Source organism: Balaenoptera musculus, chromosome 12 (assembly GCF_009873245.2).
Source record: "Balaenoptera musculus isolate JJ_BM4_2016_0621 chromosome 12, mBalMus1.pri.v3, whole genome shotgun sequence".
Classification (NCBI taxonomy): Eukaryota; Metazoa; Chordata; class Mammalia; order Artiodactyla; family Balaenopteridae; genus Balaenoptera; species Balaenoptera musculus.
Window position 1 is genome coordinate 40221568 of NC_045796.1, and position 25753 is coordinate 40247320.

The following is a 25753-nucleotide window of genomic DNA, read 5'->3' on the forward strand; positions in this document are numbered from 1 at the left end:
GGTGGTGCAGTGGTTAAGAATCCGCCTGCCAATGCAGGAGACATGGGTTCGAGCCCTGGTCTGGGAAGATCCCACATGCCGCGAGCAACTAAGCCCGTGCGCCACAACTACTGAGCCTATGCTCTAGGGCCCGAGAGCCACAACTGCTGAAGCCCGTGCTCCTAGAACCCGTGCTCCTCAACAAGAGAAGCCACCGCAATGAGAAGTCCGCGCACTGCAACGAAGAGTAGCCCCTGCTCGCCGCAACTAGAGAAAGCCTGCAAGCAACAGTGAAGACCCAACGCAGCCAAAAATAAAATAAATAAATTAAAAAAAAAAAAAAAAAAAACAGGTTAAACCCATTGGAAAGTTAGTTAAAAGCACTTTCTACTTTGGAAAAAAACTCAAAGCTTTATCAAGACTTTAGGTGCATAGGTGATCTTTGCACTTTGTGTTTTGTTTTTCCCCATCTGTATCCAAGATATGTCCACATCCTGTAGTTACTGCTTTGACCTGCATTATTCTTTCTCTACCCTCAGCCACTTTCCTGACTCAAGTCCTCATTGTCTCTTTCATGTTGAATTTCATCAGTTGGTAGACTGGTCTTCTTATGTCTAGTCTCATTTTTTAGAAAAGTTATTAGTGATAAATATTTGTGCTCTTCAGCAGTATTTTCAATTCTCTTCCTTCCAGCACAAGGTAAAGCTGCACTGTTTTGTCCCTGTGTGAAATGTGAGATGTGACATGTGTCACTTCTTATTGGGAACCTATCAGGACAAGGGCTCAAGTCACTTGTCCCCTACCCTCTTTTGCTATTATTGCCGGTGATGCTCACGTGTGAAGGCTCTGCCAGCCAGTGTCCTTGAATGAGGATGAAATGGAATAGCACCCTTGTCTCCACCCTAAACCTGAGACAAACCAAGAAATAAATTTTAGTTGTTTTAAGCCACTGAGAATTTTAGATTTTTTTTTTTAATTTTATTTATTTATTTATTTATGGCTGTGTTGGGTCTTCATTTCTGTGCGAGGGCTTTCTCTAGTTGTGGCAAGCGGGGGCCACTCTTCATCGCGGTGCGCGGGCCTCTCACTGTCGCGGCCTCTCTTGTTGCAGAGCATAGGCTCCAGACGCGCAGGCTCAGTAATTGTGGCTCACGGGCCCAGTTGCTCCGCGGCATGTGGGATCTTCCCAGACCAGGGCTTGAACCCGTGTCCCCTGCATTGGCAGGCAGATTCTCAACCACTGTGCCACCAGGGAAGCCCGAGAATTTTAGATTTTTGACTGCAACATAACATAGACTTTCTTTACTGATAGACCATTCTACTCACAAAATAAATCTTTGAAGAGTAGTCTTTCAGTATGCAAATCTTGTGCTGTTACCACTGTGCTCAAAATTCTTTTTGTGGGACCCCAAGATAGATAAATAAAAACAAAATTCCTAACTCTGGTACCCAAGGCCCTTTATGAACTGGCTTCTAATTATTAAAACTAATAAAAGAATTTATTAATGTGACAAATTTTAAAAATATGAAAAATATATAGATTTCCTATATATAATATAATGGAGTGAAAAAATCTTCAGTTATATCATCAGCTTTCCCCCCTTTCTCACTATACTCTTTAACTGTGCCATTTATAGTACACATTTAAATAATACCCGTTTCTAGGTCTTGCCAAATTTAACTCAATATGGATTTTCCATTAACAGATGACTATAACTCTTCTTTCATCCTAAACTTTTAGTATTCACAACAATCAGTGGGGAAAGTACATTTATTGTGACAAATGAGAGGAGCTTGTTTTTGGGGATCATAGAGAGGTGGGTGGGGAATCCTGCCTGGGGCATTACTAGTTGCATCACTGAGACCTGATTTCTAACTGCTTTGAATTTCAGACCCCTCCTTTACAGAATTAGGATGACAATCCCTACCATAGACAATTGTGAGGTTTAAATTAAATTATGCATTTAAAGGGCTTGACATAGAGGTAGAGCTCAATTATTACTGGTTCATTCTTTTGCAGATGAGAATATAGAAGCTGAGAGTTGAACACCCGATGAGTTTCTACTCTTTTCCAGGTTTTGGCCTTCCAGGCTTTGTACATTCAAAACTGATTTAAATTTCCTATTTCCTTCCAGATTGTCACTTCCTTTAGTTCCTTTTCTTTATTCTTCAATATCTATGAACCCTACTGTTGTTGGGGGAGAGGAGGCTGCACAGAGACAAGACTGACATCACAAGAGCCCTCGAAGCCTTCTTGGAATCATATGGAATCCTTAGGTGGTGATTTGGAAAGTACTGCTAGAAGCATCTCTCATCACTTCTAAAAGGTATATATCCTTCAGTCTATCCCTGACAAGTGCTTTAGGGAAGCAATTTCTTGTGACTACAGGTAAAAAAATCTGCAAATTAAGGCTCATAAACCATGTGGAGGATTCTTTCTCGTAATGGTGATGTCTCAAGGCAATATATCAGGGCAGCTTGGGATTTGTTGGTAACTCAGAAAAATAAAGAACCCAGATACTTCTTAATATTACTGTCATTATATTGTCAATTGTCTTTTTCTAACACCAGAGATTTTAAAGAGGTAGGAATTAGAATGTCTCTTAATGTCATATATTCAATAGCTTTTGTAATGTAGAAAATATCCTTGTTGCTTGGAGAATCATTTCTTCCTCTTGAAAAAAGAAATGTCAGCATTTTTAGTGGTGAAACTCCCAAATTTCATTCAATTCTTTACCATATGTAAAACTATTATGCCATAATAAAAATTATGTTTAAAAAACCCAACAATGTAAAAGCATAGGAAAATCGTAATCTCAAGTTAGGTAGAGTAAACATGTTAAAAAAAATATATGCAATATAAGCATGATTTATAAGAAAAAAACCAATCTGTAGATATTTACATGGAAACACAGCAAGATATTAATAGTGGACACCTCTGCAGAGTAATGTTAGGTGATCTTTAGTTTCTATTTCTTAATTTACTGTATTTTCTAAAGTTTGTACAATGACCCACATATTTTATTGCTATTATAAATGTAATTATTCACATATATGTATATATATGAAATTTATCTATTTTGCATATTTCTGAAATTGGTCACATTACAGTGCTCTTATTAATTCTTGTTAGTGCTATCAGTTGACTTACTATTTAGCAGCCCAGAAACATGTTAAATAATAGTCAATAACCATGTGTTAGTTGTGATTTTAAAAGAAATTCTCTACTATGTTATTATAGGTATGCTAGCTCTCATTTTTACATAAATATTATTTATTAAGTTACAGAAACCCCATTTTTAGACTTATGTCTCAAATGCCTATTTGGCATCCTGCTTGAGTGTCATGCCAGCCTGTTAGAGACAGTTCATTTTTCACTGTTATGCCTTCTCCTCTTCTTCCTTTTAATAATAGACTCCCCTAAGGTGAAGCTGAGCATATGGCTGTCCTCCTAGAGGCCATGTGAGGTGTAAGTAAGCTTTGTCTAGTGAGATGGGAGCAGAAGTGATGTCTTCAACTTCTGGATCATGTTATTATAAGGAAGTGGTTTGCATTCCACTGTCTTCCCTCTCCGCTGGCTGGAATTAGGCAACAACAGTGTCTACTGCCTCAGATCTATGTTGCCACTTCTGAGGATGTAGCAACAACTAATCCTATTACGAGTGTCTAGCCTATGTGTCCAAAGCAGCATAGTTCAAATCTTAATCTCTTCTGCCCCTTTCTTCACATCTTCTCTTCCCTGAAATGCCCCATTGTTATGATTTATCACACCTACTCCATTCAGCAAATCTGTCCCCATATTTTCAAAATATATCTCCAACTGAACCACTCCTTAACATTTTTCTCCCTGGGCTAGACTAGTCTGACGATATTCTCCTAACTCTTCTATTCTTGTGGCTTATAATATGTTCCCCACATAGCAGAGTGCCTTTTTAAAAATGGAAATCAGGTTACATCACTTCTGCTTACAACTCTCCAATTGGCATCTGTTAACACTTAAAATAAAATTCTAGCAAGAAAGTTTCTTTGAGATCTGGCCTCTGTCTTCTTCTCTGGCTACATCTCTTACCATTTTCTTCCTACCCAACTCTTATCTACCAACACTGGCTTTCTTACTGCCCCCAAGACATACCATCCTTATTCTCACCTTGGGGACTTTATATTTGTTATTTCTCTGCCTTTAAAGTTCTTCTTTCAAATATTGTCTTAGCAAACTCTTCTCTGCATCACCCAAACTTATCTGAGCAGTTTTTCCCCACTTGCCTTCTAAAACAGCTGTTTCTTTCTAAATGACACATTTCCTTCCTTCATAAGGTGATCTAACACCTTAGTATTACCTGAAATTATATTATTTATTCTTTTTTTAAAATATTTAATATATTCTTCTGTCACTATAATATAAATTCCATGCTGGTATGGATGTTGTATTGCTTATCCTATATTTCCAGAACTTAAACAGTGCCTGGAACAGAATGGGTACTTAAAAAATATTTGTTTAATAAATCAATATTTAGTATTACATAAAATGATCAATTTTATATTTTATCTATTGATATACTTAATTTATTAATATATTTGCTACTATACTTTTATTTCTAGACTAAACTCTTCCTGATCATGCTCCCTTTAATTTGATGTTAGATAATTTTTTCCTAGTATTTTTATTGATATTTATAGATGAGACTAATCAATAGATTTTGGGGTTATCTTTAAAAGCTTCATAAAATGAGCTGCAGTCTTCTACATTTTTCTATGCTTCAACATATTCTATAGAAGAAATATTATCTGTTCCTTGTTAATATGAAAGAAAGCACCCATGAAATTGTTAAAACCAGGATAGTTAAATAATCCTTTTATTACTTTAAAAATCCTTTAATGATTAACAGTTTAACTAGGTATTTGATTTCTTCTTTTTCAATAATAATTCATTTTTTCCTAGAAAAATATTAATCTTATTGAAATTTTCAAGTTTAATACCAATGACATTTTATACAATTTTATGATGATTTTAATACCTGTCTTCGGTAGTCTTATCCCCTTCTCATTCACAGGTGTGTGTGTGTGTGTGTGTGTGTGTGTTTGGTAGTTTAGATTAGCCAAAAGTTACTTCTGCCTGGAAAAAACACATTTTTTCTCAAGTTACCTCTCTTCCTTTCCTCCTTGAATGGATACCTCCTACTTATTCTTTATGACTCAATTTAAACAGAACTTCCTTAGGAAAGTCACACTGATTGCCTCATTTCAGTGAGGTTCCAACTGCAGTCCACCATATCTCAATGTATTGTTAACTTTGGCTAAGTATAAGCAGTTATTGAAAAAAATAAGCAAGATAAAACACAGTACCTATATATATATGTGGCTTGGAAGGGACCTGTGTAGGGTTTCTGGAGAGCTGGAAATTTTCTATTTCTTAATTTGGTGATGTTAAATGGATTGTTACTTAGTGATAATTTACTGAACTGTATAATTGTTTTTATACATCCTGAAGATTCTTGATGTTATATTTCACAATAAATGGTTTTTAAAACTTGATACACTATTCTTATTTTTCTCTTTTTTTCTGGTGAGAACTTCACCACAGAGTTGACCATTGTCTAAAGACAGAATTTGGGCACTGTTGATGTGACAATTTGGAGTTAGCAAAAGATTTAAAGTAGGAAACTCACCATAAAATTAGAAGAACAAACCTAGAAGTAGAGAAACCAGTTATGAAGCCATTTCAATAGTTCCTTTGAGACTTCACTTCTGGAAAAGATGGAGTTACAGTAACTAGATTTACCATCACACCTGACTCAACCAGATCACGAACAAAATGCATGAGGTAATAGTTTTAAAGGCATTGTATATCAGGCAATAAAGGACAGTGATTCTTTTTTTTTAAAACATCTTTATTGGAGTATAATTGCTTTACAATGGTGTGTTAGTTTCTGCTTTATAACAAAGTGAATCAGCTATACATATACATATATCCCCATATCTCCTCCCTCTTGCATCTCCCTCCCACCCTCCCTATCCCACATCTCTAGGTGGACACAAAGCACGGAGCTGTTCTCCCTGTGCTATGCGGCTGCTTCCCACTAGCTATCTATTTTACATTTGGTAGTGTATATTAGTCCATGTCACTCTCTCACTTCATTCCAGCTTACCCTTCCCAATCCTTGTGTCCTCAAGTCTATTCTCTAAGTCTGCGTCTTTATTCCTGTCCTGCCCCTAGGTCCTTCAGAACCTTTTTTTTTTTTTTTTAGATTCCATATATATGTGTTAGCATACAGTATTTATTTTTCTCTTTCTGACTTACTTCACTCAGTATGACAGTGTCTAGGTCCATCCACCTCACTACAAATAACTCAATTTTGTTTCTTTTATGGCTGAGTAATATTCCATTGTATATATGTGTCACATCTTCTTTATCTATTCATCTGTCAGTGGGCATTTAGGTTGCTTCCATGTCCTGGCTATTGTAAGTAGTGCTGCAATGAACGTTGTGGTACATGACTCTTTTTGAATTATGGTTTTCTCAGGGTATATGTCCAGTAGTGGGATTGCTGGGTCGTATGGTAGTTCTATTTTTAGTTTTTTAAGGAACCTCCATACTGTTCTCCATAGTGGCTGTATCAATTTACATTCTCACCAGCAGTGCAAGAGGGTTCCCTTTTCTCCACACCCTCTCCAGCATTTATTGTTTGTAGATTTTTCGATGATGGTCATTCTGACTGGTGTGAGGTGATATCTCACTGTAGTTTTGATTTGCCTTTCTCTAATGATTAGTGATGTTGAGCATCTTTTCATGTGTTTGTTGGCAATCTAGGACAGTGATTCTTGAGACACTGGAAACAAATGAGGTGAGGCCTACAGTTCTCCAAGTAAATTTCTTGGCAGTGAGTCCAAGCCCTTGTGTAGGGAGGAAGAATCCAGGCAGAGCCCAGCAGACTCCTTAAGTAGATGAGATGGAGCTGACCATATGGGGAGATGAAGGCAGTTAGAGTTCACAGGACAGAGTGTTGGAGAGGAGAGAGCTACACAGAAAGAGAACTTCTAAGATAGGCAGAGTCACCCTCTAGTATTCAGCTGATTACTTATCAGCTCATTCATGTAAGGAGATTATCTAGGACAATCCAAAAGGATTAGACAGAGCAATGTCTAAGATTCATACAAGAACTGGAATAGTGCCTGTTCCTACCAGTCAGACTGGAAAAGCTTACGATACATGGGGCTTTAGGTAGAGCACCTAAGAGAGTCTTGGTTCATTAGTAGGAAATAATTAGCCTAAAGGTTGCTCTGGTTCTGCCTAACAAAGCTTAAAAACAAGACATAATGGGATCTGTTTCTAAAAAACTTAGCTGCATTCCAGAACAAAATTCAAGAATATTTATAGTAATACAAAAATATCTAGTGCCCAATAAGGTAAAATTCATAGTGTCTGGCATCTAATAAAAATTATTTGACTTTCGGAAAAGATGGACAATATGACCCATAATAAGTAGAAAAACAATCAATTAAAATATACCTAGAATTTAAACAGGTGCTAGAATTAGCAGACAAGGACATCAAAAGTTATAACTGTATATATTTTATATGTTCAAAATGTTTTGCAGAGACATAAAAGCTTTAAAAAATACAAACAAACTCCCCCAAACAAAAACTGCAATGTCTGAAATGAAAAATACACTGGATGGGATTAATACTTGACTGGATTTTGAAGAAGAAAAGATCAAGAAAATATTGAATTTGAATACACAGCAATATGAACTTTCTGGAGATAAAAAGCAAAAACATGCACAGAACATCAGTGATTTATGAAACAATTTCAAGAGAACGACTATATGTGTAATTGGAGTCCCCAAAGGAGAAGAGAGAGAGAGTAGGAGACAGGAAGAAAAAATTGAGGAAATAATGGCTGAAAATTTTCCAAATTTTAAGAAAACTATAAACCCACAGATACAAGAAGCTCAACAAATCTCAAGCACAGAAACATGAAAAAAAATATAACAAGGCATACAGCAATTAAAATAATAATAATCTGCTAGAAAAATCTTTAAAGGATCCAGTGAAAAAGACATATGTACAAATGTCTTAGAACAAAGTCAAGAGTCATAGCAAATTTTTCTTCAAAAAGTATGTAAGAAGACAGTAGAACATCTTTAAAATACTAGGAAAAAACTCTAAAACTAGAATACTATACCAAATAAAAATATCTTTTGAAAAAGAAGGTAAAGTATTTTTTACACATATAAGAGCTGGAAGAATCCAACACCAGAAGAACCACACTAAAAACATATTTTAAAAAGTTCTTCAGGTAGAAAGAAAATGATATCTCTCCATTTATTTAAGTCTTCTTTGCTTTCTTTAATCAGTGTTCTGCAGTTTTCAGCATATGAATATTTCATATATTTTATTATATTTACACCCAATTATTCATATGTGTGGTGCTATTATAAATGACACCAGTTTTTAAAATGTTTAATTTCTAATTTTTCATTGCTAGTATATAGAAATGCAATTGATTTTTGTATGTAGATCTTGTATCCTACAGTCTTGCAGTAATCTGTGGGTATGGTGATATTACATTAATTAATTTCAAATGGAACTAGAGCTTGCCACCCCAATATTAATGGGCCAGAGAGCAAGGCCAAACAACAGAGTCTGATCCAAGGATTGTCAGTCTCAAGTCAAGGTTGTTTTTGCCTTATTTTTCTATAGAATCAAGAAATAAACTACATGAAATATAAACCAGATATCACGAACAAGAACAGCATGAGAAGTATACCCCTCACAAACTCAATTATACCTAAGAGAGCATGCTGTCAGTTCAGTGGTCGTAGCAGTCAGTGTGGATAGAGGATCCATAACCATGGGGTGATTCCTGTCTTTTATTCTTCTTTTATCTTTTTTTATCTGAGAGGGTACTCTTTCAGTTCACTTCAAGTTATTTCATCTTAATGTTTGCATCTGGGTATATCTTTCTTGCTGCAATACAGGTTTACACCTACACTATTTTGTTGTTCACACCCAGTGCTCCACCACGGAGCCTGCTACTCAAGGTTTCAATACAGGCCTAGCCATGACATACCATAATAAGCTTATGATCAGTATGTGCAAAGAAATTCTGGTAATATACAAAAAGGAGTTAAACAACATTTCAGAAATATATATATTTTCCTGAGGATGAAAGAAGTGTGTAAATAATCACAAATTTTAAATGATATATGCACACCAGAAAACTACTAGAGCTCATCAATGAATCAGTAAAGTTGCAGGATACAAATTAATATAGAAATTTGTTGCATTTCTATACACTAACAATGAAATATCAGAAGAGAAATTAAGAAAACAATCACATTTAACATCACCTCAAAAAGAATAAAAATACGTAGGAATAAAACGTACTTAAGGAGGTAAAAGGCCTATACTCCGAAAACTCTAAGAGCTGATGAAGAAATTGAAGACAACACAACAGATGGAAAGATAAGGGAACCCTCCTACATTTTTTGGTGAGATGTAAATTGGTGCAGCCACTATGGAGAACAGTATGGAGGTTCCTTTAAAACTAAAAATAGAGCTACCATATTATCCAACAATGCCACTCCTGGGCATATATCTGGAAAAGACAAAAACTCTAATTTGAAAGATACATGCACCACCAACGTTCATAGCAGCACTATTTACAATAGCCAAGACATGGAAGCAACCTAAGTGTCCATTGACAGATGAATGGATAAGAAGATGTGGTATGTATACACAATAGAATATTACTCAGTATAAAAAAGAATGAATGCCATTTGTAGCAACATGGATGGACCTAGAGATTATTCATATTAAATGAAGTAACTCAGACAGAGAAGATAAATTATATCACTTATAAGTGGAATCTAAAAAAGTGATACAAATGACCTACTTACAAAACAGAAATAGACAGACAGACATAGAAAACAAACTTACAGTTACCAAAAGGGTAAGTGCAGGGAGAGATAAATTAGGAGATTGGGATTAACAGATATACACTACTATACATAAAAGAGATAAACAACAAAGGTCCTACTGTTAGCACAACGACTATATTCAATATCCTGTAATAACCATAATGGAAAAGAATATTAAAAAGTTATATATATGTACTTCCCTGGTGTCGCAGTGGTTAAGAATCTGCCTGCAAATGCAGGGGACACGGGTTCCATCCCTGGTCCGGGAAAATCCCCCATGCCGTGGAGCAACTAAGCTCGTGCACCACAACTACTGAGCCCACGTGCTGCAACTATTGAAACCCACACGCCTAGAGCCTGTGCTCTGCAACAAGAGAAGCCACCGCAATGAGAAGCCCGCGCACCGCGATGAAGAGTAGCCCTGGCTCGCGGCAACTAGAGAAAGCCCGCGAGCAGCAATGAAGACCCAACGCAGCGGAAAAAAAAATGTTTTTATATATATATATATATATATAAATTACTTTGCTGTATACCTGAATCTAACACAACATTGTAAATCAACTATACTTCAGTTTAAAAATGTTATATGCAATAAACATGATATAAGTTGAAAAGAGAAAAAACTGGAAAAACTGGAGCAATTTTTCCTGGAAAAGGATATTATAATAATTGTCTTTAAAATATTGAGAGGACTGCTGCATAGAGAAGAAGAAAGAAGCAAGAATTAATTTGTTTATATTTAAGTATAAAAACTAAGACTAATGAGTGGAAATATTAAGAAAGGGAGATTTATAAAAGTCAATGTAAGGAATAACTTTAGAGCAATTAGTAGCTGCTAAAAAATTGAATGACCCATTTTTTAGGTAATGAATTCCCTCTTAATTGGAAATGTCAGACAGAGGTAGAAGCGACGTATGTCAGAAATGCTGTCAGTAAATTTCTGAACTGGTGAGAGTTTGTAAAAAAAAGGGATTTATCATTTTTTTCCCCTAAAGAGCCCAATTAAAGTAGGCCAACAAAAAATATTTTTAGAAGGAGAGAAAACACTACCTTGGAGACAGAAAACATTAAATCTCTTTCAACTGAAGAGGACAAGGACTTTATGTCCCAAAACAAGCATTTGAAAAATCTCAGTCCTGTTCATGAGAAAAATTCTATAAAACCCCACTTAATTAGAATATTAGGATCAGGCTATTTGTGTCTCTGAGAATAATGGAGATGTACTACTCTCTTCTTGTCCTTTCGTAGTATTTCAGAATGTTTGTTCAAAGAATAGCTGTTTACAAAAATTAGCATATGCTTTTCTGTCCCTTGTAAATTAGCATCCCTAAGTGGCTAAAAGATTTTTTCTAGGCTTCCAAGGGTCTCTATAGCATTCATCAGAGTAACTGAAGCTGAATACATTTTTTGCTTGCACAAATTTGTTGCTAAGAAGAAAATTTGGTCGACATCTACTTATTGAATGCTGCTTATCTTCTCCCTAGGAAACACCCCATTTTCACAATGTTTAGGAGATCCCCAACTTAGCCAAAGCATGCTTTGTGTTTCTCGGGATACTGGGCAACAGGGTAGTTCTAGGGATAAAAAAAAATTCATTACCTCTGTCATTAGAGACGGAACCTAAACAAAAGCCCTTTAAAAATAAGCAATGTCTGTCATGAAGTGTTTAATGTGCCAGTTTCAAATAAGTCTTTATTTTAAAGGAACATGAATTGTATTTTCCGCTACTAATCTAGGGTGCTGATAAATACAACTTATATTCAAGAATTCAGAATACTTAGAAATGTCATCATCAAATGAGATTCTTAAACTACCACTATACCGACTTTGCTACAAATGATAGGTCCTTCAATTTTGTGACAGGCTTAATAGAGTATGTATTTATGGTCTCCTTAGCCATCCTATTTGTTCTTGGGTCTGGAACTGACACTTCCAGGTGGAGTTCACCCATGACAATCTACAGGTCATCATCTAGCTTGCCTCTGCTTTCTTCTGGCATAGTCATGATGGGATTACAGACATCTTCTGTTTCTTTCTGTTAGCACTTTCATCTTCCTGAACAGCAGTCTGATTCTAGCCAGCCAATTGGATAATAGTGCTTTTTTTGTCTTTATTATTGATCGTAACTTAGTACTTTTCTCATCTCTAACATGAATTTTTTGTGGATTTATGTCAGTTTCTAAGAAGAGACCTTGAACTCCCTGCTTTGTATTTCTCAGACTCTTAAACCATGTGTTTAATATCTTCTTTGTTACAAATTATTTTAATATTGTCATTTTTCCTATACTTATCTAAGCAGCATACATTTAAAAAATGCTATTAGCATTAATGTAAAAAATTAATTTGTGTGTCTGTGAATTCAAGTTTGTCAACAAGTTCTTATCCGTGTTTAATGCCTTCTACATTCATAAATCTGAATTAAGGCATTAGGCTAGTTAACTGAGTTAGTAGTATATATTTGTGTGTGTTGGGGGGTGGAGGGATTGATATTTTATGCCTAGTCTAGTAGTTATTATGTCACCATCAGCCCCAGTATCAGAGAACATTAAGTAAGTATGACATCCAAGGTGTACCAAGAGGTAAAGCTAGTCTTCTTGTTCTTCCTGACATTCTTTGGGTTCTTGAGCTTGAACTTGGCAACCAAATGATTGACCTTTTGATTTGTCAAACTCTTCTCCACCAAAATGGGGTCTCCGGGTTTTAGACTTGACTCAAAGTTTCCATTTTGAATAGGGAACTTGGTAATATCAAAAAAGTCTCTTCCAAGGACCAAATCATTATTTGACTCTATACAGCAATATTCTTGTCCAAAGAATAAGAACTAGCACAACGAGTTGGCCCTTTCCTGATTCAAGGTCTTATTAAATAAAAGATTGCTTTCTTTTCTCTGTAAAGGAAAAAAACAGTTTTAGTATAAATCATAAATTACAAGGAGGTGTGCTTCAATATTTAAAGTGGAATGAATATAAATTTTAAATTGTGAAGAATTAGGATTGATTCTTTTTCATGGTATAATTTTGACCCTCCCAAGTGTTTAATGGTCATGTAATTAAACAGTTTTTCTGCTTTCCCTTACTTATCCGCATTTAATGTGGATAATCCAAATCAGTATCTGTATCTGGATACTGATCAAGTTCTTTATTTTCTAGCTCTAAATTTTCCTATATACAGATCCAATGCCTTAGTAATAAGAAATTAAATGTTAAATGGAAACTCAATTGAAGGTCATTTTGTCTTGTTCCATTACAGCAGAACCACAAAATAACCACACTTAGTGAGATCTGACTTTCCGTATAATTTTCTACCCAATGATATAATATCTTTATAATTTACTTCTTTTCTGAGCCAGTTTCTTTATTAGCAAAATGTCTATTTGGCAGTAATATTTTTGTCCTTTTTAAAATGTGGAAAAAAACCCCTCCACCTGCATTTCAATTATCAGTGGATTTAGAGTTTTGGTCTTTGTTTGACTCACCTACTATTTGTCCTACTAAGAGACCTTAGCAGGTGTAGGGAAATGTAGTGGGTTTTGAAGGACATGCAGATAGAAAAAGGAAAAAATATCAAATTCAAGGACAATAGGTGAACAATCACCCAACTTTCTCACGGTGGTAATTTATTACATCCGGAAATGCTGGGCTCTTCAATTTTTTTATTTCATTGTGGAAATTGTGAGGAGAGAACAGGATATAATATGCCAGAAGTATGTCAAAAAAAATGAGATGAAAACAGAAAATAATGAGACAAACTCTTTTCATTTTCTGCATAAAACAGCAAAGGAAGATGTGTCTTTTCATTTTGTCCAGATGTCATATCCATTATTTCCTTTTGGGAGTTTTTTCAAAAAAATCTGGATTCTTTGCTCTGGACTTCTTTGTAGCAATGAGTGTTACAGTTAAGGTTTTTGATACCTATTGGGGATTATCAATGTCAAAAAGATTTGAGGACCAGAAATTGTAGGCAGTAAACAATGAATTGATATGAGAAAATTGTGAAAAGTATAATGTTTTGTACAATGTAAATTATTGCATCTATTATTAGTGATAACATTAAATGCCTTTTGTAATTTACTTGAATGTTATGATTTATTTTTATTATTTTCATGTTTGTAAGGGTTTACATTTAAGGGAAGTGCTAAGGTGTTCAATCTTTCTAACATTTTATTAAATATTAAAATTGGGGTTTTTTTGGATGTAATTTTATTTACTCCTTAGCTGATTTGATGCTTGAACCTGAATTATATTCACCCAGGTACAAGTGAGGGGAAAATTGGGATAGGGATTTATTTTCCCTCATGTTTAACTGGTTTTTTGTACTGTCTTGAAATATACATGCTACTTTTCTGGCATTTAATCATTACTGCATAGCTCAATACACATTTTTTTTTAGAAATCTGGCCTATTTATTTTCAAAGAAGATTGTGTTTTTGAAATATTATGAACATTTGAATCCTTGAGATCAGATTACATGTGAACAGGAATAATAATAGTAAAAAAATACAGAGGAGCAATGACACAGTAATACAGACAAAATTTGTATTTGGTTTTGAGTTATGTTTTGAGCTCGAGTTGAACAATGTCATAATTGATATTCTATGAACTAAAGTACTTCCAACAAAATAATGTATCAAGATGTGTTAGAAACAGCTTAATTCCCAGTTCAATATCTTGTTATTTATAATTTTGTGGGGAATGCTTAAATTGGTTGCATTTGTGAACTTAATTTAAAATGTTGTCTCTTTGCTCCCTCTCATCTTACTATTATATCATATCATTTTGTGTTTCTTTGGGACTAGGAAAATAAATGTTTATAATTTTTAAAAGATGTAGTTTAGCAACTAAACTGCTGGCTAAATGTAGAACAAGTAGATACAGATAAGGTTAATATCTATAAGAACCATTGCAAAGAGAAGAGATAATCACCTAGTAGGAAAAACTTGGAATATATAGTCAAGAGATCTGGATTTACCCATGGATTTACAACTAATTTTATATTTCTTCTTTTTCCAATTAACCTCTCTGAGTCTTAGTTTTCTTATCTGCAAAATGTGGCTTAGAACTTCTATTACGTCAAATGTTTGCAAAAGGAAGTGAGACATCAACTACAATGCAACAGCCACAATAAAAAGATAACCTTTTCCATAGGTAGCTTACTGGGTTGTTGTATGAATCAAGTTAATAATATAGAGCTTTATAAACTCTAAACTAAACAAATACTATTTTTAACAAAACGATAACTGGGTAATGCTGAGAGAGAGCACTGAACGTTAGTTTGGACTGTAAACTCCAGTGAAGAGAATTGTGACTATAAGCTTGTGCTTGTTGAGGTACAATGAGGAGGATTTGGTGAGAGAATGAGAGAACTATTTAGACAAGACAGGGTTGGGTACAACTGGATACCATTTTTTAGGGTTAGTCTTTGATTTATACCAGCATAATCATGTACTTCAAAAATTGAAAACTTTTTGCATAAACATGACAATTTTATTTGCCTTATCTTTACAAGGGAGATACATTACAACCTAAATGACAGATGAAGAAACTGAGAGACCCAGTGGTTAAATGCCTTAGCCAAGGTCATAAAACTAAGGAATGTCAGGGCCAGTATCAAACCCTGGGATTCTTAACTCCTAAGGTGGTGTGGTTTCTGCCACATTGTCAGTGATGGTTTGGATATGGGATGATGAAGTAATGAATATGGATAAAAGTTTAAAATGCTTGGACCCAATATCTGTTTTTTGAATCCATCATTTTCTGCCAGGAGAGTGCTGAAGCCAGGAAACTGCTCCCTCAGTGAGAATTTGAGGAAGAAACCACTTGAATCACATATGAAACATTCAGCCCAATCAAAGCAACCTTCAAGAGCTGAAAAGTAACCACAGCTTTGAGAGTCCATGCAAGTAAGCCAATAAATCATATTTATTAAATGTCTCATTAAAGTGACATTGAGATCTAGTCCTTTGCCTACATGATTTCAAAGTTGCCAAATTTAAAGATGGTAACAAATAGCAAAATACCCGGAACTTCTAGGAAGGACAAGGGAAGGAGGCGAACCACTCTTTCCCTGGGGAAAAAAAAGTGCTATTGATATATTTATGCAGTTAAATCCTATCAGGAAGATATGACAAAGAAAATTATTGGATAATGACAGAGATTTTGAGGTTCCTAAAATATGTACTATTTCAGGAAATATTTAATGTCATAACATCATTGCTTAACAGAATAATTTGGACACCTTTAGAGAGTGTTTCTGTGATTTGATCTGCTTATTAAAATACTTGTATTTGAAGGGTTTAGGTTTATTTTATACTTTTTATCTTTTCCCTTTCTCATGTTATTTTCATATGTAGATATCCTTTGAACATTTATTGACCATGTTTTAGTAACTATGAGTACATCAATTTATCACATTACAATTTAATTCGATCATTTATATAAAAAAGAATCACTTACTTTGCTAGAAAATACTAATTTCACTTAAATGAGGTTTTGAAATAAATTATGGTGGGTAGAAGAGGATCCAGGTCCATAGGCTCTGCTTCTTATGGTAGTATTTTGTAGATATGTAGTAGAATCTCAGTAAATGTTACCTGAATCATTGAAAAAATAGATGGGATTATCTCTGAGCCTTAGTTTCCTCACATATAAAAGGAAGATAAAAATACCTATTATAATGTTGTTGTTAATGAGGAAATTTATATCTAATTTCTATTGTAGTGACTGGAACACAACAGCTGCTTAAAAATCATAGGTGTTATATAAATATGTTTCCTCTCCCACTTCCTGTTCTTTTTCCTTTGATTCATTTTAGGTGGAAATCTTTCTAAAATGTTGCCCATACTTTTCAGAAAATAAAGGTATCTAAAGTAATTTTAATGAAGACTAAGAGCATAGTAATAACGAGCATTAATTGAGTTTTACTATGTCCTAAGAGCCATAGGAATTATTATTCTCTTCTTAAATATGAGGAAATCAAAGCTCAGATAGGAAAAACAATATCCCCAAAGCCATGTAGTCATTAAAAGAAGGAGTCAGAGTTTGAATCTAAGCTTTTGGACTGCCAAATTCCTGTGCTTAGCCCTAATGCCATACTGTCATGGTTATGAATAGTGATTCTCATATTGGGCTTGAATACAGGGAAACAGTTAGAAATTACTAATGCTTGTTTGTCCTACACTGAATATTCTAAGTAGACTAATACTAATGTGCTTTTAAAAGCTCAGGCTGTTTTTGATGATTTTTTGTTCTTATGCCTATTAACTTAAGTCAGTTTTTCCTTCATAGTCCAGGAGAGAGAGTGCTTTTATTTCACTGCACTGCTGTTTTGTAGGTTGAGAAATCATATAACAATATGTTTAAGAATCTGGATAAGACAAAAGTAAATATGCCTGAGGTCTTCTTCTTTTACTAAAAGATATAAAATTTAGTGCGTGAACTTCTGAGGTGAACTCATTACTAATCCAACTAATGCTTATTAAGTGTTGGGCATTAGGTGGCACACAAAAATGGGAAAGACTTGTCCCTTACCCATAGACTGTACAATGAAGTCATACAAGGTACAATATTATATACAGATTAAAAGCTACAAGATCGGTTGTATGTTTAAATCGGAGAATACTCATTTTTAAGTTGGGGAGAAGACAATATAAAAATTGTGAGCATACCTGGAGCAGAGAGTATCAGTAGATTTTCCTTAAGTTGAATTGAACTCTTTAAGTTGAATTCCAAGATCCTAAAGGTCTTAATGAATATAAAGAGCAAATAATAAAGGGCAGCAAATACATGGACAAAAATTAAACAGTAGGAAAGCTTATATTCTGAATAATGTCTTCTGAATAAGTGTATTTTAACTAAATTCTTGAGTTGGAATATAAAGATGGGATGAGTTGTTTTTGTGTGTACCCCTTCCCTTGCCCAACACCTGTTCCATTTCTGTGCTGCACTGAAATTGACTGGTAGCTATTTCTGTAGCATTTACTAGTATGGAAGATTGTATTTTCCAAAAATGGCTGCAACAGTATTTGCCATCACATATGCTCTTCAGCAAAGCAACAATAGAACATATTTCTGGACAGCAGAAAGCAGATGGAAGTGAATGTATGATTAAACAGAGCAAAAGAAATTATGGTCCAGATCACTCTATGTAAGGGCTGCAGGGGAGGGAGGAGCCAATCTCTCAGTGAAAATCTTGGGGGTAAGGAGTAGAGTTGAAATCAGGAGCATGGAAGATATGTATTATAAAATTGCTTCTTCTGGTCTTATCCCTCCCACCTGCACATGCCTATGTGCTAAACAGGCAGCTGGGATTTACCCACATGCAAAAAAATTCAGCAAAGGGCTTTCTCTAGAACAATTGAAAAATTTTTCTGAGGAAGAACTAAGGTTGCCTGAGGTGGATTTTAGTGTCTAGAGAAAACCCTATTTATGTTGACATCTGGGGACCTAAACCTCCAGGTAGACTTCTTATCTGTACTCTCCAACTTGAAACTTGCCCTTTGACAAGCTCTACCCAATGACTCAGATCGCTGTCTTCCTTCCCTTTCAAATGCATAAATGCAACAGCAGAGGAAACCACCCAACCACCTTGAATCATCAGCCTATTCATTTATTATTAAAAGTAAAGGGACCTCTAGATGTCATTAGACATGTGAGTATAACCAGCGGCATAGAAGAGAAAGATCATAATTAGCAAAACAACAAAACCCAGGGCAAGCAGAGATAATTTGGGAAAGAAAGAGAATATGAAAAATGATAATTTCTATATTTAGGGAAATTCAAAAGTTATTATATTCCCATAAACAGAAGAAAATAATTTAAAAAATGAATGATCAGAGAAAACAGGAGGTTTTGGATATTTAAAAAAGAGAATTGCCAAAATATGGTTTAATGAAAGAGCTAGAAGGTGAAATCGATCAAGCCTTCTAATATGTAGGAAGAAAAAAAAGAAAATATGAAAAAATGATAAGAGAAATAGCGGATTCCTCCAAAAGGCCCAATTTCTGAACATCTCACTGTATAGGAGTCTCAAAAGAGAGAACAGAATATGTGAAAGGGAGCAAATAATCACATAAATAATAAAAGCAAAATTTCCCAAAGCTGAAAAAGGAAATTTCTTCTGACTAGAAATGCTTACCTTAGCCTGACCAGGATACATGAAAATTACATCCTTATGAAATTTCCACATACAAAGTATAAAGACAAGATTCCGAAATTTACCAGAAAGTTGATGAGGAGAGTATAAGAATATAAAGAATAGGAGGAGAATATATGAATATAAAGAATAGGAGGAGAATATAGAGGCAAAGAAGGAGGAGGAACCCTGCTTTCACTCAGTGGGGTGGGAGTAGAGGGGTGGTGAAAAAACAGTAGATGCTTCTGAAGTTCTGAGGGAAAAAGGTTTTGAATTTATGATTTTATACTCAGCTAAAATTGTCAGCTAAAAAGTCCAACTAGAAATATTTTCAAACATGCAAAGATTGAGAAGTCTTACCATCTATGCATTTTTTTTACTTGAGAAATTGTTTACGGTGTTACTTTAGTAGCGTGTGGGAGAAAACCATGAAAGTGGAAGATCTGAGATCCAAGAAAGCATCCAACTCAGGAATCAGGGAAGGGAAGTGTTTGCATGTAAGCTGTGCAGACAATCTAGAACATAACTGGTTCAGGTTGGAGGAGGGGACTGGTGTGCTCAGGGAGAGTATGTGTCCAGGAAAAAAAAGAAAGATTCCATGCAGTAAATGACCAGATTAAGACAATGGAAAACTCTAGAATATTGTGAACACAGATTATTCTTTTGCCAAAAGGGAAGAGAGCTGAAACTCTAGGGGGAAAAAAATTATATGAATCTGTCATGATTAAAATATTAAGCAAAGTAGACTGTGGTATAAAGTATTAGAAAATAGAGTTGATTTTGATGCTAGCAACATTTCTCTTTGAGTGACACAGGGTATAGGACACTGGACCTGTGAAGAGGAAATATAATTCTAGCACACAGTTTTGAAATATAAATGATTCATAGGCACAATAACAAAGCACTGTATTTAGGGGTTCAGCTATTAGAATTAACCAATAGAAAAACATGCGGACCATTTTTCACTATCTTTACTCTGCAAGTTTCTAGCACCGTGACATGTCATATGACAGATTTATTGAACTAACTGAGCAATGACATCATGACCAAAATGAAAAAAAAATCAAATGTATCAAAAAAGGCATTTTTGTTTTAACAAAATGCCTTTTGGTTAGTCTACATAGAGAGGATATTAAGTGATCTTAAGACATAAATAATATCACTCCTAATATAAATTATTTCAGTGATTTCTGGTTGTACTTAGAATAAATTCTAAAACTTTTACTCAAGATCCTGTATGTCTAGCTTCCTTTCAATGTTTGCTTATAGGGTTTCAGGCTGCATTCTCAGCAACTCCCCTACCTAAAGGCAGTCCCTACCATTATCATCCATCCACACCACCCTGCAACATCACTCTCTATTTCAGCTCAGTGTTTGTTATATCATCTCATTCTACTTATTATGGGTACCACAATTGTTTCATTTTAAGCTGGTGTTTACTTTTTGTTTCCCACTAGAAGGTAAGTTCAAGGAGCAAGAATGATGTCTGTCTTGTTCACTGCGGTTCCCTTGCTCTTTGTTCTACGAGTTTTAGTACATATGGAATCTACATTCTCAGTGACATTTTGATGAGTGTCTTAACAACATCTAAAACAGTGACTTTGCTAAAGATCATAAAATTTGAAGGGACTTTGCAATCTTTTGAAAAAATTCTCCAACTAGGACCATCTTGAAAGCACAGGTATAATACTTCAGCTTGGACAAGCTCAGGTCCATGAGGAAGTGGCTAGGTTGTAGCAGAATATTGAATAGGCGAGGTGTCTCACATTTAAAAAGCCAAAACAGGTTATTAAGAATGCTTTATAAAATTAATAAGGAAGGGTGGTGTGGAATTCGTACAGTAGGATTACAGCCAGGACCATTTTATGAATTTTAAAATGAGCAGGATGCTACTCTGGCAGTGCACTCCTCATTTTATTATACCCCAAAATTGCTGAGAGAAAGTGTTTTGAAGAGGATAAAGGCAATGATCTCATCAAGTATGCTGCCAAAATGTATTATTAATTAAACAATAAAAACGGTCATTGAGTGTGTATGAGATGCCTGGCACTGTGCTGAGCCATCAACATACATGACATCATTTAATTTTCCTAAAGAAACTTTGATCGCATCCCCATTGTACAGATGATACCCATGTTCAGGGATGTTAAATAACCAAAGTCACCAATTTAGTAAGTGACAGGGCCAGGCTTCTAATCTAGAGTATGATGTTATAAAGGTCAAAATCAGAAAGCAATGAAAAATCAAGGCAATGTAAGTGAAGGAGGAGATAATCTTTCCTAAAATATTTATTCTGTTTAATCAAAATATTCTGCATTCACAGTTAAAAATTACAGTGTTTTTCATGGTTCCTAGAGTAAAGTAGCAAATTCTATGCTAAAGGCATAGAAAACAAAGTGCCATAGTGTTAAATGGATTTGATGATGAGTTTTACAATAAAGATATCCAAGAGATTTAAGAAATCCTTTCCCCTATAGAATGAAGATTCTGTTTTTAATCAAACAAGTAAAGAATGCTTTTGCTGAACAGGATTGTTGTTGTGAGAATAGGATTTAATGCCATTAAATGTCCTGGAAAAACCTGTGAAGAGGTAACACTTGTGTATGAGGTCCTAAAATTCAAAGGGAAGCTTGGTCATTCATCTGTAATCACACCTCTTTTCCATCTTATTGAAGACATTTATACTAACAGACCCTCACGTTAGGATATGTGTAAAATTCTTTGCTTACCCAAAAAACCCAAAAAACCATCATAGTAGTAAGTTTACACAGAACAGGTATTCAATATTTGTTGAATATATTAATTAATGAATAAAGGATACTATCAGTAAATACCATATATTTTGCATAATATCTTGTGTTTTAATATACTGTCTCATCTAATTTCTAAATAACCCTGTAAATTATTATTATTTACATTTAGTTTACATTTAATTTTTGTACAATTCAATTTTTACTATTTGAAATAGAATTTTAAAATGTTATTTTTGGTCAATACATCGCATACATATGATTAAAATGCATGCACAATCATGAATTGGGAATAATTTGGTTCAAAGCTTAAATCTAGCTTTGAAGGACTTTGCAACAGGTCAGGAAATATTAAGTACATTTTATAATTTTGCAAAACAAGGCTAAGGCAGAAACGTACCGCATATCAAACACCTTTACTGTTTGGAACCCAACTCTTCTGACCTCAAAATCACCTATTTTTCCATAATAAACTGTCTCAATGTCTATATTTTTGTTGAGAGCTTTGCTCATTGGGTTGTCTGAAGAAGATGAGATGTAAAGAACATGTGTATGTCTCTCTTTTTCCAAGAATCACACTGAGTATATATACCTCACTGGCTTTCAAGTATTAAACAGGGCTGGAGGTCTTTAATTTTCAGCCAGCCTTTGGCAGTTCAGACATTCTGTAATATTGACAGAAGGAAAATCATAAAAAAGTTCTTAAAAGAAAATTGAAGGTGTATTGAGTTTTAATGAAATGCTCTTTTAAGATACATATTGCTTGTCTTTTCTGGACTCAGTTTCCTTATTTCTAAAGAGAAGACAATTGGATTATATGGTATCCATGCTCCTGCCAAGAGCAGGACTATTTTCAGTATGATGAAGAAAGTGCTTGTATTTGTTTCCAGCTATTAGTGGCTCATTTCTTTCTTTCTTTTCATCACTCTATTTGTAGATAATTTTTCCAGCATGATACATTAATATATGATGGCTGATGGAGATGGTTTCCAGGACGCTTGTAAGATTATACATCTTCTTGTCTAATGACACTAATTTTGTTAAATGCTATTAGAAATTTGGGAGTATGGGATTATAAAACCAAGTATCATTAGCTATTCTACAGTCTGCTTCATATTGATATGTCATTTTTAGGTGTTCATGCTTATCTCTTTCTGAAGTGGATAGGAATTATATTCTCTTATTTGTATCTCCCAAACATGTCACCTCACAGTGAAAGTCGTGTTGGTGATATCTTGCTGACAGGAAGAATGGTCTGTGCCACTGATAACAACCACGTTCCTATTGCCTGACCCTGCTATTTATCTTCTGGGTGCCACCTTTCATACCTTCTATAGGCTTTCTGGGCAAATTTTAAAATGACCATGCTGTCAACCTTTTCATGTGATGAGGACATCCAGACTGCCACCCTTGCCAAATACAGAAATTGGCACTTGCAATAGCCCAGAAGTCACCTCTGTTCTGACTCAGCTGTGACCAATGACACAGACTAAAACACGTGAGAGAACTGCTGCTTGTCCTGGGAAGATACACATACACGTTTTCTAAAGAAAGAAAACTATTTTGGAAATTCTGGATGTGACAACCTTTCTTGTTCACACTCAGTGAACACATTAGCTGGATTCTTCTGATTGTCAATTAGCAATGTTTTTTTTTTTTGCCAGGAATACTGGCATTGATGCTGTTCTTAGCATTGAAAAATCCTGTGGGAGAAATGAGGAATTTAGTTGTAGGTGTTATGATTCCCAAGTGTCTGACAGTCTTCTAGAACTATTATAACTAATGAATTTTTCAATCAGAAAGACTGACTCTTTTGCTGTTAGGTTTCAAGAGGAGTTTCTTTGAAAAACAAGGGCTCGGATTTCATCTACTTTCGGAGGCAAGTCACATCTCACATTATTGAGCACTTGGACTGAAGAGCTCGCAGGGCAAATGAGGCCAAGGTCAGGAGTCTTCAGACATCAGCAGCCAAGTGCTGTCTTGTAAGAAATGATTCTGTCCCTCAGTTACAGTTCTGCCCCTGGCCCTGACTTGCTCTCTCAGCAAGAGATGGTGGTTGTACCTGACACAAGGGAGGCCAAGGAAGAGATCGTGAATGGCAGTGAAAATCATCATGATACTGAAATAGAGCAGAGAGCTAGACTGAATATGGATTTGTAGCTTCCCCTTTGCATTAAGCTGAGCCACACAAAACTGCCAGTTTTGTTAGTCCAAAAAAGTAAAATAAGAACAATTTTATACTGTTCAAAAACTTACATTTTTTCTGATGATAATATAGAAAGGAGAATTTAGAGAATTCTGTTAGGTCAGCAAGTCTGATTCTTTTTCATGCAAATACAACTTTCTCAAGTTAAATGATCAGACTTATATTTTAAATATATGGTATTCTAAAATAAAATTTTAGTAGAAACAAGGTTATACAGTCTAATAAATAAACTATTTCTCTTACTTAAGCCCAGTAAATTATGGGGGCAATATTACGTGATTATGACTACCTCCTGAAGCCAGGATGCAAGGTTCAAATTGCAGCTTGGATATGTAGTACCTTCACCTTGAGCAGGTTACTTACTCCATCCGTGACTCAGTTTCCTTACCTTTAAAATGGGAATGATAATAGTACCTATCTTGTTAGGTTGCTGCAAAGATTAAATGAGTTAATCTACATAAAACATTTAGAATGGTACTCAGTAAATATTAGCTATTATAAATATTGTTACTGATAATTGCCAATCACCAAATGAAACCATGGAAGAAAACTAATTAAATATGCAAATCCTTGTTGCTGTCATTGTTGCTGTTGTTTTCGAAATAGATTTTTGGTCTAGAGCAACTGATCTTAGAGCCCAGTACTATATTTTAGGACTGGCTATTGGTGTTAGGCAAAGCTCATGTGCATGTTGGGTGATAACATTGTCAAAGATGACTGAAACATTTCACATGATGAGCTTTAGAAGAGCCAAGAACTCCAGTGAGCTCTAAAGATAGATCATCAGCCTGCACAGAATTAATCTCTGCTGGTTTACAGATCAGAAGTGCAGTGACCTCACAGTGAGTCTTTCAGAGGATAAGTTCGATTGGATGAGGATAATGTTAGTGACTTGGTCAACATGCTCTAGCCCCTATCAAATCTTTGGTGTCTGAAATTTTGTCACACTGATTCCTGTCACCAGGAAAAAGGGAGCCAACTCTCTCTTGTTCGGGAATTGTGTGAGGTTCAACAAATACATAGCAACCAAGTTTTTATTTGAGCAGGGTGGCAGACAAGTTCTCAATATGCTACTAGAAGAAGAAATACCTGAGATAGCAGTGTTTATGGTCAGATGACTGCTGAAAATAGAAGAAGGTGGAATCTAAAAGCCAAGAGGAATTTTCAGGGCAGCAGAGCACTACATTTCCCTTCTTCCACTGAAAACTGTGAGGTCATGGACACATAGCCATAAACTCTGGAAAAAAATGAGTTCCTTTCATACTGTATTTAGCAGTGGATTTGAAGCAAAAGGTCCTTGGTAATTGTTTTACTCTGATGATCTTAGGGAGAGAGGATGGTTGTGAAAACACTCGACCTCCCTGCTTCTCTCTCAGTCTGTCATATTTCTTTGTTTTGACAATTCCAGAACCCTGATTAACTATCCAATTACTGCTAGTTAAAGTAATTGAATATTGCTGGGGTAGAAATTCACAACTCAGGTAAATGGTTTTATTTTAAATTCACAATATTTCTCAAATGGGCACTCAATACTCCCCTACAACCCTATGAAATTTCCCCAGAGTGTTCACTTTTCCTATACCCAACACCAATATTTCATGTTCTGTCCCATCCTCTTCTCTTGTGTTCATCTGCTGACTTTCCTCATGCTTCACAAAGAAAACCAAAGCCCTCTGATGGGATTACCTTTTTCTTCTCACCAGCAAATCAGGAACCCACCTGTGTCTTTGCCCATACTCTCTGCTTTTCCTCCCAACCTGTCTGCTCAT

At 35.1% G+C, this 25753-nt stretch overlaps 1 long non-coding RNA gene across 3 annotated transcripts in view; it reads left to right on the forward strand.

Moving 5' to 3' along the window:
• Positions 1-25753, forward strand: part of LOC118904856 — a 282771-nt gene that overhangs the window by 31274 nt on the left and 225744 nt on the right. For all 3 annotated transcript variants that reach the window (XR_005022105.1, XR_005022104.1, XR_005022106.1), the window contains exons 2-3: positions 2115-2306; positions 15660-15798. This is a non-coding gene — a long non-coding RNA (uncharacterized LOC118904856). The remainder of the gene's footprint in view (positions 1-2114; positions 2307-15659; positions 15799-25753) is intronic.